Genomic DNA, 13,966 nt, shown 5'->3' on the forward strand with positions numbered 1-13,966 from the left:
GTTTAGAATATATGCTATGTTTATTTAGATTATGTGGTTGTATTACGTTTTTCAATCTTTTTATGTATTTCCATTACAGTGACAGTCCTTGTTTTGTCCATCTTTTGTGCTATTTAAAAGTTGTTTTTGTGTTATTCTACAATTTGTTACTTTGCTATGCCCAACACAGCCCATTGGTTGTTGTCTTGAAGCATAGGTTTATACTGCTTCAACATTTCAAAATGGCTGCCTCATTAATGCTATGGAGGAAGTCTTTTTTTTGAAGTCACCTTTTCTCTTTCTACTACGGGGACGCGTAGCGAGAGGCTCCTGCCGTCGGCATGCTGCTTGATTTATACGCGCTCTCGGTCAGCGTGACATGCCTAAGAGCTGCTTCCCGGGCTTGTAGTTAGCCGGGGCGCGACCATCTATGAGGTATGTGCTCATGTTAGTTAGGCGCTCGTCTTTGTCAGCGCTTTGATTTGGTTTGAGTTACTTTGTAACCCTTAGCATGTTCTCGGTTTTTTGTGCTTTATACAGTAGCACACAGGTTGTGATTTATTTCTCATCGCCTCTGCAGTTGATGCATTAATGCATCCATTGCCTTAAGGTCAGTTCCTCTCTCTACGCTCTCCTTGTACTCTCCTTGCATTTCTTGATACATTTATAAGACAATGATGAATTAATTTTTCTCAAACGGCTGGGTTTGAATATTGCCTTTCAAGGGCATTGTATGTTCACATTTATTTTCTTCTTTGATTGTTATATCTCTGGGGCTGTTCTGATTTAACTTCTACTAATTCTCTACTTTTAATTTAATAGGGTTCGCTATGCCATTTTCTTTGATGAATTGGGTTATTAATAATTTCTTTCACTTATATTTTATTCACTTATGTTTCTTGAGCACTGGGGTTTTTATGGTGAACAGATGCGGGCTGCCTGCATCTGGTAGTGTATGGAGTGATTGAATGTTATATTGGTATTAGGTCATTTGTTGTTGTTGTATATACAGGCACTGTTTCCATTGTCCTGAGGAGGCCGGATTCTTTATGGCCGAAAAGCGTCAACTGTTTTTTCAAAGGAGTGACTGTTGGAATTCCTGAATTGTTGGACTCATAAGTTGCGGACTGTATCGGACAATTTTTTCAGTGATTGGTTTCTCTCACTGAGGCTGGATACTTTCCTTAGACTACGGTCACTACCTTTTCATGTGACTGCTTGCCACCAGATGGCTAAGCAGCCTATGTTTTATGTATCACGGTGCCCCAATGGAATTGTTGGTTTTCTTTCTGTTTTCTTTATGTATAGGTTTTGTATATATTTAGGTTTTATTATGTGTATTAGGTTTTAGTTGCACAGGTAATTTGTTGACACTGATTAAATTATTTCAACTATAATAAAGAAATTACTTTTCAGTGAAAAATTAAGGTTTTCGCTTGGATAGTTGGGTTATCATTATTTTTTCCTTCTGGATATCTTGTTGTTGCACGTTGTGTTTTGGGGCATTTCCCATTGTGGGCACTAGGCCTACCCACACAAGTGTGGTACCATTTTTATCGGGAGGTGCAGGGGAATGCTGGGTAGAAGGAAGTTTGGGACTCCCATCAGATTCCAGAACTTTGCAGCACCGAATTGTGAGGATTATGGGTAAGTGAAGCTGGTGAGAGCACCACAAGTTACCCCATCTTGGCTTCCCCTAGGTGTCTAGTTTTCAGAAATATCCAGGTTTGCTAGATTTCCCTAGATGCCAGATGAGCTAGAGGCCAAAATCCGCAGCTAGGCACTTTGTAAAAAAACAGGTCAGTTTTCATAGGAAAAATGTGATGTGTCCATGTTGTGTTTTGGACCCTTTGTGTCATGGAATCTAGGCCTACCCGCACAAGTGAGGTACCTTTTTTATTGAGAGACTTGGGGAAATGCTGGGTGGAAGGAAATTTATGGCTCCTCTAAGATTCCAGAACTTTCTATAACTGAAATGTGAGGAAAAAGGGTTTTTGTTGCCAAATTTTGAGGTTTACGAAGGATTCTGAGTAAAAGAACCTCGTTAGAGCACCACAATTCTCCCCATCCTGAATCCCCCTAGGTGTCTAGTTTTAAAAATGCACAGGTTTGGTAGGTTTCTCTAGGTGCCGGCTGAGCTAGAGGCCAAAATCCACAGCTAGGCACTTTCCAAAAAACACGTCAGATTTCAATGTAAAAATGTGATGTGTCCATGTTGTGTTTCCTGTAGTGGGCATTAGGCCTACCCACACAAGTGAGGTGCCATTTCTATCTGGAGACTTGAGGGAACACAGAATAGAAGAATAAGTGTTAGTGCCCCTTGTCTTTCTCTCCATTTTTTCCTTCCAAATGTAAGACAGTCTGTAAAAAAGACGTCTATTTGAGAAATGCCCTGTAATTCAGATGCTAGTATGGGGACCCCTAAATAAAGAGATGTGCAAATAACCACTTCTCAACACCTTATCTTGGGCCCATCTTGGAAATACAAAAGTTTCCTTGATACCTATTTTTCACTCTTTATATTTCACCAAATGAATTGCTGCATGCCTGTTATACAATGTAAACTCATTGCAAGGTGCAGCTCCTTTATTGGCTCTTGGTGAATCTACAAGCCCTATATATCCCCGCAACCAGAAGAGTCCAGAAGACGCAATGGTATATTGGTTCCAAAAATCTGCCATATCTGGAAAAAGTTATGGAAGAAAACATGGAAAGAAATGGCTCTTTTTTCACCTCAGTTTCAATATTTTTTTTATTTTAGCTGTTACATTCTGTAGGAAGACCTTGAAGGATTTACATAAATGATCCCTTGCTGAATTGTGTCTACTTTTCAGAAATGTTTAGCTGTCCGGGATCCAGCATTGGTTTCATACCCATTCCTGGCACTAACTGGAAGGCGGATAAAGGCACAAAAAATAGTAAAAATGGGGTATGTCCTAGTAAAATGCCAAAACTGTGTTGAAAAGTATTGTTTTCTGCTTCAAGTCTGCCTGTTCCTGAAAGCTGGGAAGATGGTGATTGTAGCACAGCAAACTCTTTGTTGATGGCATTTTCAGGGGAAAAAACATATGCTTTCTTCTGCAGCACTTTTTCCCTGTTTTTTGTTAAAAAAAAAACGAAATTATAACCGTATTTTGGAAAATTTCTTGGTCTCCTCCAGGGGAACCCACAAACTCTGGGTACCTCAAGAATCCCTAGGATGTTGGAAAAAGAGGACACAATTGTGGTGTGGGTAGCTTATGTGGGCAAAAAGTTATGAGGGCCTAAGCGCGAAATGCCCCAAATAGCCAAAAAAATGCCTGCCACCTGAAGGGAAAAGACCTGACAGCAAAGGGGTTAAAGCATACATTTGCTACCTGTTCTGAGCAGATAGTAAGTGTATGTTGTGGTCTCGGTTTTGGGTGGCAGTGGAGGAAATGGGGTTTGGAGAATAGGGGATGAAAGGGGAAGCTAGGTTTTGTGGAGGTGGGGAGCACTGAGTACTCCCCCACCAGAAAGAAATGCTTGGAGCCAAAGTCTAATGCGAATTTTCCAAACAGAATTTTCACCTGGTAAAATTGAGTCCGATGTTCCAAAACCCAGGGAAAGCAGATGTGGGAACACCAGCTTTATAAGAATCAGGCAGATTGGAATGCCATTCAGTAATGTTGTTCCATTGACTCATAATGTAGGCGTAAATATATTATTTTCAATTTTGATTTCACAAATAAACTTTGCATGAGTTCATAACTCAAAAACAGATGTCTCAGATTTCAAGTAAAGCTCTTACATTCATTCATACTAAATTGATTGTGTTTCATTTGCGTGCATGATTGGAACATCAGTTACTCGCGTGCTTCCAAATAATTGACCTTGTTAAATAAATAAAAGGGGGGCATATAATATCTCTTCATAGCATTTCCCGAGGGTATTCTATTTCTTCTCCTGTAACTGAAGTTTAGGACCAGGTGATGCAGTGTACAGTGCACACAAATGAACACTATAATTATGCTGCAAGTGGTGCCCCCAGCAAAGAGGCAGATATCACTCAATTAGCATGCAAAGAAATGCTTCTATGATGAAAACTGTTTCTACTTGCCTTACTGCTCTGGGCCATCATGTGACAGTGGCAGGTTTGATCTGTTTTGCGAGAAACCGAGCATATACTAAAAGCATTCCATCAGCGGATTACTGACATTTTGGATACAGAACTATTGAGCAATACATTTTGCACTGCACGATGGGTGTTATTAAGCAGTATTTTCATTAAAAATTACCTCAAAAAGCATTTCAGTAAGCAGAAGTGGCCGTGCTCTAGGGACCCAGGGGCTGATTTAGAGTTTGGAGGATGGGTTACTCCTCACAAATCTGACGGATATCCCATTTTCCATATTACGAAATCCATATAATGTGATTGAATCGTAATAAGGCGAATGGAATATTCGTCACATTTGTGACGGAGTAAACCCATGTGACAAACTCTGCCTAAGCACTGATCTCAAAAACCTGGGTTCTAATCGTAACACTTGACCTAAAGAACATGTGATTCTGGGCAAATTACTTTATTCTATCACAAGAAAGTAACCCTGAACCTACTCAGTCATCACACTACTAACCACTCATCACAATGTGGTTCCCTTTCGCAAAAGAAAATTATTATTTCTTCTTTAATGATCCTCACCCACTCTAGTAGTGGCATGCTTCATCATTGGGTCCACTTCAATTGCTAAAACCCAAGGTGGGCTCAACCGAATGATGGGAGCAGCTATTAAAGATCCTTCCGAGGTCTAAATAAAAATACCTTACTGGTCACCAAGGTATCCCTTTATTCATAGTGCCAGTAGATATGAATAAAATATTGCACAGAGGGGGGTCTCTATGAGTGTTATGGTCCTAGGACCCTTATCTAGGTAAATATATTATTCAGGTGTCAACATGTTTTAGCCCCTATGAAGGCCAATCAAGTCCAGGGCTTTCATTAGGACAAATACAGAATAATATGTGCCCGGCTGGTGATCAAAGCAGGCTGCACGCACATACTCCTGTGGTCATGCATGCAAATGCACAAATACCTTAATTTGCCTGTTCTTGATTAATGAAGCACATATATAGTCCCATTTTCAGAGCACATCTCTGTAGTCACACATTCGTCAAGACGATCGTGCCACAATTAGTATCTATGATGCCTCTGCCTGCAGGTTCTTGTCACGTTTTGATATAATGGAACCATAATATGGCAGACAGGATCATGATAGAGTAAACCCATTTGCTGAACTCTAAATCAGGCCCTTAATTCCTAAGCGCTGATCTCAAAAACCTGGGTTTTAACCCTAACCTAAAGAATATATGATTTTGGGCAAATTACGTTCTCACCTTATGGCCCGATTTGTAAATATGTACAATTGTGTGTTATAAAGAAATCAATATAATTAGTTATTTATTTTATCTTCATTTACTTTGTTCAGAGCTCACGTGAATTATAGAATGCAAAATGGGGAGAAAGAGTACAATTGATTATGGGTGGGTTCTAAGTCAGTAGGCTTCTGTCATTCTAGTGGTATGGTTTATAGTTCAGGGCTTGCTTCAGAAGTTCATTTTTCAGGCCTTTCCTGGAATGGATGTAATTTGGTTCCACCATGAGCACTTGGGTGAACCAGTTCTACATTTCAGGCATCTCATCTGCAGATATACTTTAAGACAATATGTCTTAGATGCTGTTATTGAAATAGTGACAGCTAATTAAGTAATACAAGAAATTTTGGAAATTTGGGGCCAGATGTAGCAAAAATAAAAATTGCGACTCGCATTTTGCGAGTTGATGCAACTCGCAAAATGCGAGTCGCAAATTGGAATGCCAGAAAAAAAAGCGATCCGATTTTGCGACTCGCAGCCGGACTCGCAACGCTGTGTGCGAGTCCGCAGTTTGCGAGGTCGCTGTTTGCGAGTGTGCAAAAACGAACTCGCAATTAGCGAGTGGGTGTCGCAAATTGCGAATACCTTCAAAATTGCTTGCAGATGCAGCAGAACACTCCAGAAAGCATACCAGAACACTCTGGAAACACTTCCTGGCACATGATGATGGCATCACAGCCAGGAAGTTAACAAATACACCTGGGAGGAGGGCTCAACAGTGAGCAGTGTCTCTGCCACTCACAGTAGGGTGCTGAGGAGTGGTAGGCACAGCACCATGGACGCAGCAGGAACCAGCCAGGCTGGCAGGAGGGGCAGGAGGTCATAGATAACAGCCAGGACAGATTAATGTGGCACATGGCGTTAATGTGCCACATGACTGGTTGGCATTTTCCTGCCCATGGACAATTTCAACTTGTATATAGTTTCTTCATGACATTAATAAAACAGTTATTTTTGTTCCACTTAACAAATGGTTAATAGGTGAGTATGGTGGGAGTTGACACGTACCGTCCAAAATATTGCGTTGCAATATGGTCCCGTCTCAGTCTGCCTTGATTAGCTAGACTCCTATCCCCATGATGGCGATGTGGTTGTTCTTGCTCTTCATCATCAGGATCTGGGTCTGCAGGGGTGAGAGGTAGCCCACGTCGGGTGGCTATGTTGTGGAGGATGGCGCATGCGACCACAATTTTGAAAGCGGTAATGGGGGTGTATTGGAGGGCGCCTCCACTGCGGTGGAGGCATCTGAATCTTGCCTTCAGCAGTCCGAAGGTGCGCTCGATCAGGTTCCTGGTCCTCTTATGCGCACTGTTGTATTGCCTCTCTGATTCAGTTCTGGGTGTTAAAAACGGAGTCATGATCCAAGGCCTGAGAGCATATGCACTGTCACCTGTTGGGCACAAAAGTACACGGTTAGGAAGTCCAGATTGTCGTGCACAGTGACCTTGTGTGTATGTCTGCAAGTGTCTGTGGCTCTACCTAGGAGGTAACCGTCTCCAAATTCCCCACGTTCCAGGCGTTGATGTATCCCACTATGCCTAAAAATGTATGAGTCATGGGTACTGCCAGGAAACTTAGCTACGATGTCCGTGATGACATAATGGGCATCACAAACAACCTGTATGTTGAGTGAGTGGGTACACTTCCTGTTGCGGAAAATGTGTTCCAGATTAGCAGGGGGGCATATTTGAATGTGTGTCCCATCTACACACCCTATGACATGAGGAAAGTGGGCAATGCGGTAAAAGTCCAGCTTGGTGCTGTTAATTTCTGCCTCATTCCTTGGTAAGTATATGAAGTGAGACATGTGCGTGACTAAGGCATCTAGGAATGCCCTGAGGAACCTTGACACTGCACTTTGGGATACCCCACCTGCCACGTCAATGACCCCCTGATAGCTCCCTGAGGCCAAGAGGTGCAGTGCGCATAGTACTTGCACATGCGTAGGGATGGCGCAGCCACGCAGAGTCTTGTGTTCTAGCTGTGGTTTCAGTAAATCTATTAATTCTAGAATGGCTGCGCTGCTAAGGCGGTATTTGTCATAGATCTCCTCTTCAGTTTGCTGAAAAAGAGTCTGCCTGGTTCTATATATCTTCTCCTGTCTGTGGCCCCTCCTCCTCCTCTGCTGGGCTGCGTAGACTCTCCTCCTCACTGCTATCAGGTATATCTCCGCCATCTTGAGTAACCCAGATGCCTTCTGGGTCCCCTTTTATACTTTGGTGATGGTTACCACCTGCTCTGAGTTAGTGGTAAATGGGACATGCAAACTGGGCTTTTTGCGACTAGTCGCAATTTGCGAGTTGCAATTGCATAAGGTTTGCGACTCGCAAATTGCGACTTGCAATTTGCGGGTCGCAAAATGGGGTCGCAACGGATGCGACTCGCAAACGGGTCCCATCGCTTTTTGCGAGTCGGAAATGGGCTTTTTGCATCCCATTTCCGATTTTGCACTGTCGCAAATTGCGAATCGGCCCGTTTGCGAGTCGCAAACGTTTGCTACATCTGGCCCTTACTCCTTTAGGATTTCTCATAAATTTGGAGTAGATTTCGGACTTTTTGGAATTCTCAAACTTCCCTAGATATACGCCCATGAAATTTAGGAATGATTTTGTGTTTTTTTAATAGCGCAAAATCAACCTGAAGGTATTGGATCGCTTTACGTAAGTACCAGTTACATAATACAAGGACACATTCTTTTTTTTTTCAGTCACTGGGAGATTAAGTGATTTGCCCATAACCACAGGACGTTGGGCCAACTCCGAGAGTCGAACCTGATTTTCCAATTCCAGCATTGGGACTCTGACTGTTATGCACATCCTCTTGGGCCTTAAATACTCAACAACCAATTGCTATTGACCACAGAGAAAAAGTCATGGAAATTCCCACAGCTAAATCTTATGACGAGTCAAGAACCAAATAGTTTCAACTGCCATAAATTCAGAGTCTACATTAAAATCTCAGGAGAGATCCTGCTCTCCATACCATACCAACACTGATACTTAAAAATACAGCTAGGAAGCACAGTTACAAGCAGGACCATGGCCCTTATACCAGCAGTCAGGTCCAAAACTGTAAATATCAAATGTCCATTACATAGCATAACAATAACATAATAGAGTTGTGGCACATGGGCATACCATGTACTAGTGCCCCACAGTGCTACAATCCACTGAAACCAGGGTTCTGACATAAAGGTATACAGAGGGCTTCAGCTTGACTGTAGATTTTAGATATTCAGCACACTGATCAACAAGGTGGAAGGATGAAAACATTGGATATGGTGCAGGGGTAAGGAGTTGAAAGAGGTATGAGAGTAACCTTTCCCGAAACGTTCTACCCCCACTTGCCCCCACTAAAAACTGCACCTGATTTAGAAGCTAACTTAAACATGTCAGCATGAAAGAATGTCTCTAACCTAGAAACATCAGATGAAAAGGCAGGAATAAAAGTGATCCCCTTTGGGGCATAACCTTTCCGAATGATTAGATACCTTTCCCCTCTGTGGTAGTTGAGTGCCTGTATTATCTTGATCTTGGCCTCTTCTCTTCAAAAGGTTTTGCAATAAAGTTCATTACGTTTCTAGTCTTCAAGATGACCTCTTTAAACAAAAATGTGAGGAAAAACTGGCCTGATGATCCACTGTAGAGGATGAGACAGATGAGACTGCTGCTGGATTGATGACATAAGTCACAACATAAACGCAATTTATGCTTGTCTGTTATGTGAAGATAAAAAGTGGATAACGTCGCTCCAATACTCTAGGTATACTTTGGTGCATTTGAATGGTGTGTCTTTGTCAGCCTCTCACATGTCTGCTTGGCCTACATCAGGTGGCAAGGCCATCTCAGCTTTCTATCCTTCCAAAGCTGGTAAACAAGAGGACAATTAAACTGATTAATACCAACACCTGCTTTATACAATTGTTAAAAATTGCAAAACTCAGTCATTACATGTTACAAAACACAATGTCCACAGACAATGCGTTGTTTCTTATCAGGCTGCAAGCGGCTTTGCGTCAATTTCCAACGCGCAGTCTTGGATCCTCACTGCAATGTGGGGTTCTTTTGTTGCCCAGGGACGATGCAGGGAAATATCCTGGGTCTGTGGGAAGAAGTCACAGGCATTGCATCAATCCGGTAGGCGATGCATCAAAGTTTCTGATGCATGGCAGGCACTGCATCGATTCTTCAACCAGGAAGTCGAACTGCGTCGTTCCGGCTCAGCTGTGCATCAATCCAGTTGGGGCGTCCGTTGAATTTTGGATCAACGCAGGTGCTGACTCAATCTTCACTCGGGAAGTCGGGCTGCGTTGTTCCAGTTTGCCTATGAGGCGATTTTCTTGCCACAGGGCATGCTGTGCGTCATTTCTGGCAGGCTATGCATCGACTTTCAGCACACAAGGAGTTTCCTTGAAGAGATGAAGACTTTTTGGCCCCGAAACTTTAGAAAGCAGGAGGCAAGCTCAATCCAAGCCATTGGAGAGCACTTCTCCGCAAAGTCAGAGGCCAGCAAGGCAGCAGTGCAACAGCAAGGCTGCAGTCCTTCACCGCAAAGCAATCCAGGTGAGTCCTTTGAGCAGCCAGGCAGTTCCTTTTGACAGGTTGCAGAATCTGGTCAAGAAGTGTCTGATTTGTTGGGGTCAGGGACCCAGTTTATATACCCAAAAATGCTTTTGAAATGAGGGATACTTCAAAGAGTGGTTTTGAAGTGCACAAGCTCCTCTTTCAGTACAGGTCTGTCTGCCAGGGTCCAGTAGGGGGTTAGGCAGTTCATTGTGTGAGGGCAGGCCACTAGCCTTTGAAATGTAAGTGCCAGGCCTTCCACCCTTCCAGCCCAGGAAGATCCATTCAGTATGCAGATGAGTGCAGGTGTGACTGAGTATCCTTTGTTTGTGGTTGTCTAGGTGAAATGCATAAGGGAGCTGTCAACCAGCGCAGCCCAGCTGTGGATTGGAGACAGTCTGTAAGGCACAGATGGATTTTAAGTGCAGAGAAATGCTCACTTTCTAAAAGTGGCATTTCTAAAATAGTAATATAAAATCCTACCTCACCAATAAGCAGGATTTTGTATTACTATTCTGGCCATATTAAATATGACCTGGGTGCCCCTTTCTGATCAGAATCTACCAGTCAAACAGTATATAAGGGTAGCCCTCTTGTTATCCCATGAAAGCAGCAGGCCTCACAGTAATGGAAAACCAATTTAGGAGTTTTCTAGTACCAGAACATATAAAGCACACATGTACATGTCCTGCCATTACCTACATAGCTCCCCGCCCTGTGGGTTACCTAGGGCCTACCTTAGGGGTGACTTATATGTGGAAAAGGGGAATTTGTAAGGCTTGGCAAGTATTTTCAAATGCCAAGTCGAAGTGGCAGTGAAACTGCACACACAGTCCTTGCAATGGCAGGCCTGGGACATGGTTAAGGGGCTACTTATATGGGTGGTACAACCAGTGCTGCAGGCCCGCCAGTAGCATTCAATCTACAGGCCTTGGGCACATGTAGTGCACTTTCCTAGGGACTTCCAAGTAGATCAAATATGCCAATTGGGTATGAACCAATGTTACCATGTTTAAGAGAGAAAGCATATGCACTTTAGCACTGGTTAGCAGTGGTACAGTGTGAAGAGTCCTAAAACCAGCAGAAACAGTGTCAGAAAAGTGGAGGGAGGCTGGCAAAACATTGGGGGATGACCACCCTAAGGCTGTCCGGTCTAAAATGGGGCCTCACACACAACCCTGGGTGTCATGTTTCATCAATGGCCATCCTCACTCCCTACCCCAAAGAATCTACTAGTAGTGAGTGGGATCAGGGAGTACCTCTGGAAAGGGGTGTGGACCAGGATCCAGTGTAAAGGAATAAAAATCTCAAATGCCTTCCCCAGGGATGCTCCATTTTTAATAATGGATGGGGCGCTGAGGTGGTTAAAAATACAGGGGATGCATTGGAGTTGGTTATTGCACCTGCATCTAATAGATCAACATGTTTCAACGTTTCTATGGGCCCCAGAGTGATATGACAAGGTATATGATGCTCCAGAACTTCATACTAGTGAAGTGTTGGAATATTGGAGTTACATTAGACTAAGGGCTTGACTTGGTGGCATTTTGAGAAACCAACCACTTGTACCATCCTAGAAAATCTGGCTTCCTTTGGTTTGCAGCAATGAGTGAGCGGTAGTTGCAGCCTTGGATGAGCTGTGTGGCTGTGCAGACCAGTGTCTTCAGGCTGTATTGATTCTTGTAGGGCAGATTCCACTTTCCAAGCTGCGTGATCATGGTGCCTAGGACACTGTACTTTTTTGGCTTAATTTTTTTTAATAAGAGGAATTTCTCATTCACATTCTCTTACCTAGCTGTTACTCTAGGGGGTCAGTTCTTCGAGCTTCCACTTTTTAACCTATATGTGATTCATATGACTCAACTTATACACTTATACACTACGCAGTTTGCGCCATGCAAAATGCCCTTTGCGATGCACATTCACAATTTGCGAGTCGGTAGCGACTTGCAAATTGTGACTGCGACTCGCAAATAGGAAGGGGTGTTCCCTTCCTATTTGCGACTCGCATCGCTATGCTAAATTGCTTTGTGACCGCAAATGCGGTCGCAAAGCAATTCGCAGTTACCACCAGTGTCACACTGGTGGTAACCCATTTGCGAAAGGGAAGGGGTCCCGATGGGACCCCTTCCCCTTTGTGAATGTTGCCAAAAAGGGTTTTTCAGAGCAGGCAGTGGTCCAATGGACCACTGTCTGCTCTGAAAAACCGAAACCAAATGGTTTTGTAATTTTTTTTATTTTGCAACTAGTTTTCCTTTAAGGAAAAAGGGCTGCAAAATAAATTTAAAAACTGCTTTATTTGAAAAGAACTCACAGACATGGAGGTCTGCTGACTTCAGCAGGCCACCATCCCTGTGAGTGCAGGGACTCGCTATGGGGTCGCAAACTGCGACCCACCTCATTAATATTAATGAGGTGGGTCTTTGCTACCCCATAGCGACTCGCAGTCGGTGTCTGAGACACCGTACTGCATCTGATTTTGCTAATCGGAAATTGCGAGTCGCACTGACTCGCAATTTCCGATTCGCAAAATCCGACTTTGCTACATCTGGCCCTTAATCACAAAATAGGGTTAGTACATGGAAAAAAAGGCTTTATAGCAGTCGTAAACGGCTTGATTCTGTCAATCAGACCCTTTGTGACTGCTAAATACCTTTGCACATCTGGCGCAAAGTTGTTTAAAGCACTTGCCAGGTACATAAAATGCTCCACGACAGATGTTCTAATGGGAATGTGTCCTGCCACTCTTTCGGTTCTGTAAATTGTTTCTGAAAATTGCTAAGATTAAATCCATGACAGTCAGTGGAAGGAAATTTTCAGTGGCGAAAGCCTCAAAATGGAACTCAATTCTCACCAAAATTCATTTGGAGACAGCCCTTTTAAAATATAGAAAAATAGTGAAAACCTGGCTGTTTCTCAATTAAATTATTCTCTGGAAACACCTGTGTCTAACATAACACTACTAACGCCTGTTTAACTTGAGAGTTTATGACCCTTTCGCTTTGGAACGGGGTCTTGCTTATTTCTATGTTTTCCAAGGTCTCATAAAACCAAGATGTCCGTGGGTGAACGCCGTGCTTAATAAAACACAAATACATAGCACAACACACCCTGTATCTGGCTGTAAAATTGGTGTCAACTATAACCATGTTGGACTCACCAATTGACTTTATTTTTGTTTTTATTGTCAATGAGCAGATTGGGTAAAAAATAATGGTTACATAATAAAGGTACATAGCTGAACCACTTTCTTGGACACAAAGAAAGTTAACGTGGCCACATTTATGAAGTCAAGGGAATCTATATTTGGAAGTAGCATCTCTGCCTCTGCTTACAACTAAGTCGGAGTGGTGTTTGCATAGCAGCACTACGCGGAGCTACGTGAAGTAAAAAAAAACCTCAGTCGTGCTACGCGGAGTTCCGCTAGCGGGCGGAGTTTCTTGCTGCACCCGTTTGCGGGACTTTTAACATCACTGGCAATGCAAAGTTGTATTTCGCTTTGGAATTTGCAAGTGAGCAGCACCACGTGCTTCGCATGGGAGTAGCCATCTTGTTGATTTATTGTTTATGTGCTGGTGCCTACTTTCTATTACCCTTTCTCTTTCTCTTTTCATATCTTAACTTTCTCCTATTTTTTTTGTTTTTGGTGACTTTAACTTTTTCTTTTTTTTCTTTACCTTTTTCCTTCCTTTTTCCTGGTCACCCTTCCTTATCTCTTCCCCTCCCCCAAGTACCCAGCACCATGGCACAGCAAGGGTGCGTCATGTCCCTATCTGTCAGCCGCCTTCCAACAGAAGGCAGTGCGGCAAGGGGTGCAGCCCCTCACTATATTTTTGGAGGCGGCTGCCTTGGTCTTTTATTTCCTGTGCTACCTCCCCTCCACCTTGGCAGCAGGACGCAGGCTTGGTTCTGCCTACGGTCTCTGGGAGCGCCAGCAGCGCTGAGAGAAGGTGTACCGGGCTGTGCACTGCAGCTCTGGAGTCCAGTGCACCCAGAAACAGCTGACACACCGGTGGGCCAACATCCTGGATTAG

The 13,966-nt window shown here is 43.3% G+C and overlaps 1 long non-coding RNA gene across 3 annotated transcripts in view; it reads left to right on the forward strand.

Annotated features, from left to right (window-relative positions):
- The first annotated feature begins 314 nt into the window (after positions 1–314).
- Positions 315–13,966, forward strand: part of LOC138260812 (uncharacterized) — a 40,426-nt gene continuing 26,774 nt past the window's right edge. For all 3 annotated transcript variants that reach the window (XR_011199006.1, XR_011199005.1, XR_011199004.1), the window contains exon 1: positions 315–414. This is a non-coding gene — a long non-coding RNA (uncharacterized lncRNA). The remainder of the gene's footprint in view (positions 415–13,966) is intronic.

This window comes from Pleurodeles waltl, chromosome 10 (genome assembly GCF_031143425.1).
Source record: "Pleurodeles waltl isolate 20211129_DDA chromosome 10, aPleWal1.hap1.20221129, whole genome shotgun sequence".
Taxonomy (NCBI): domain Eukaryota; kingdom Metazoa; phylum Chordata; class Amphibia; order Caudata; family Salamandridae; genus Pleurodeles; species Pleurodeles waltl.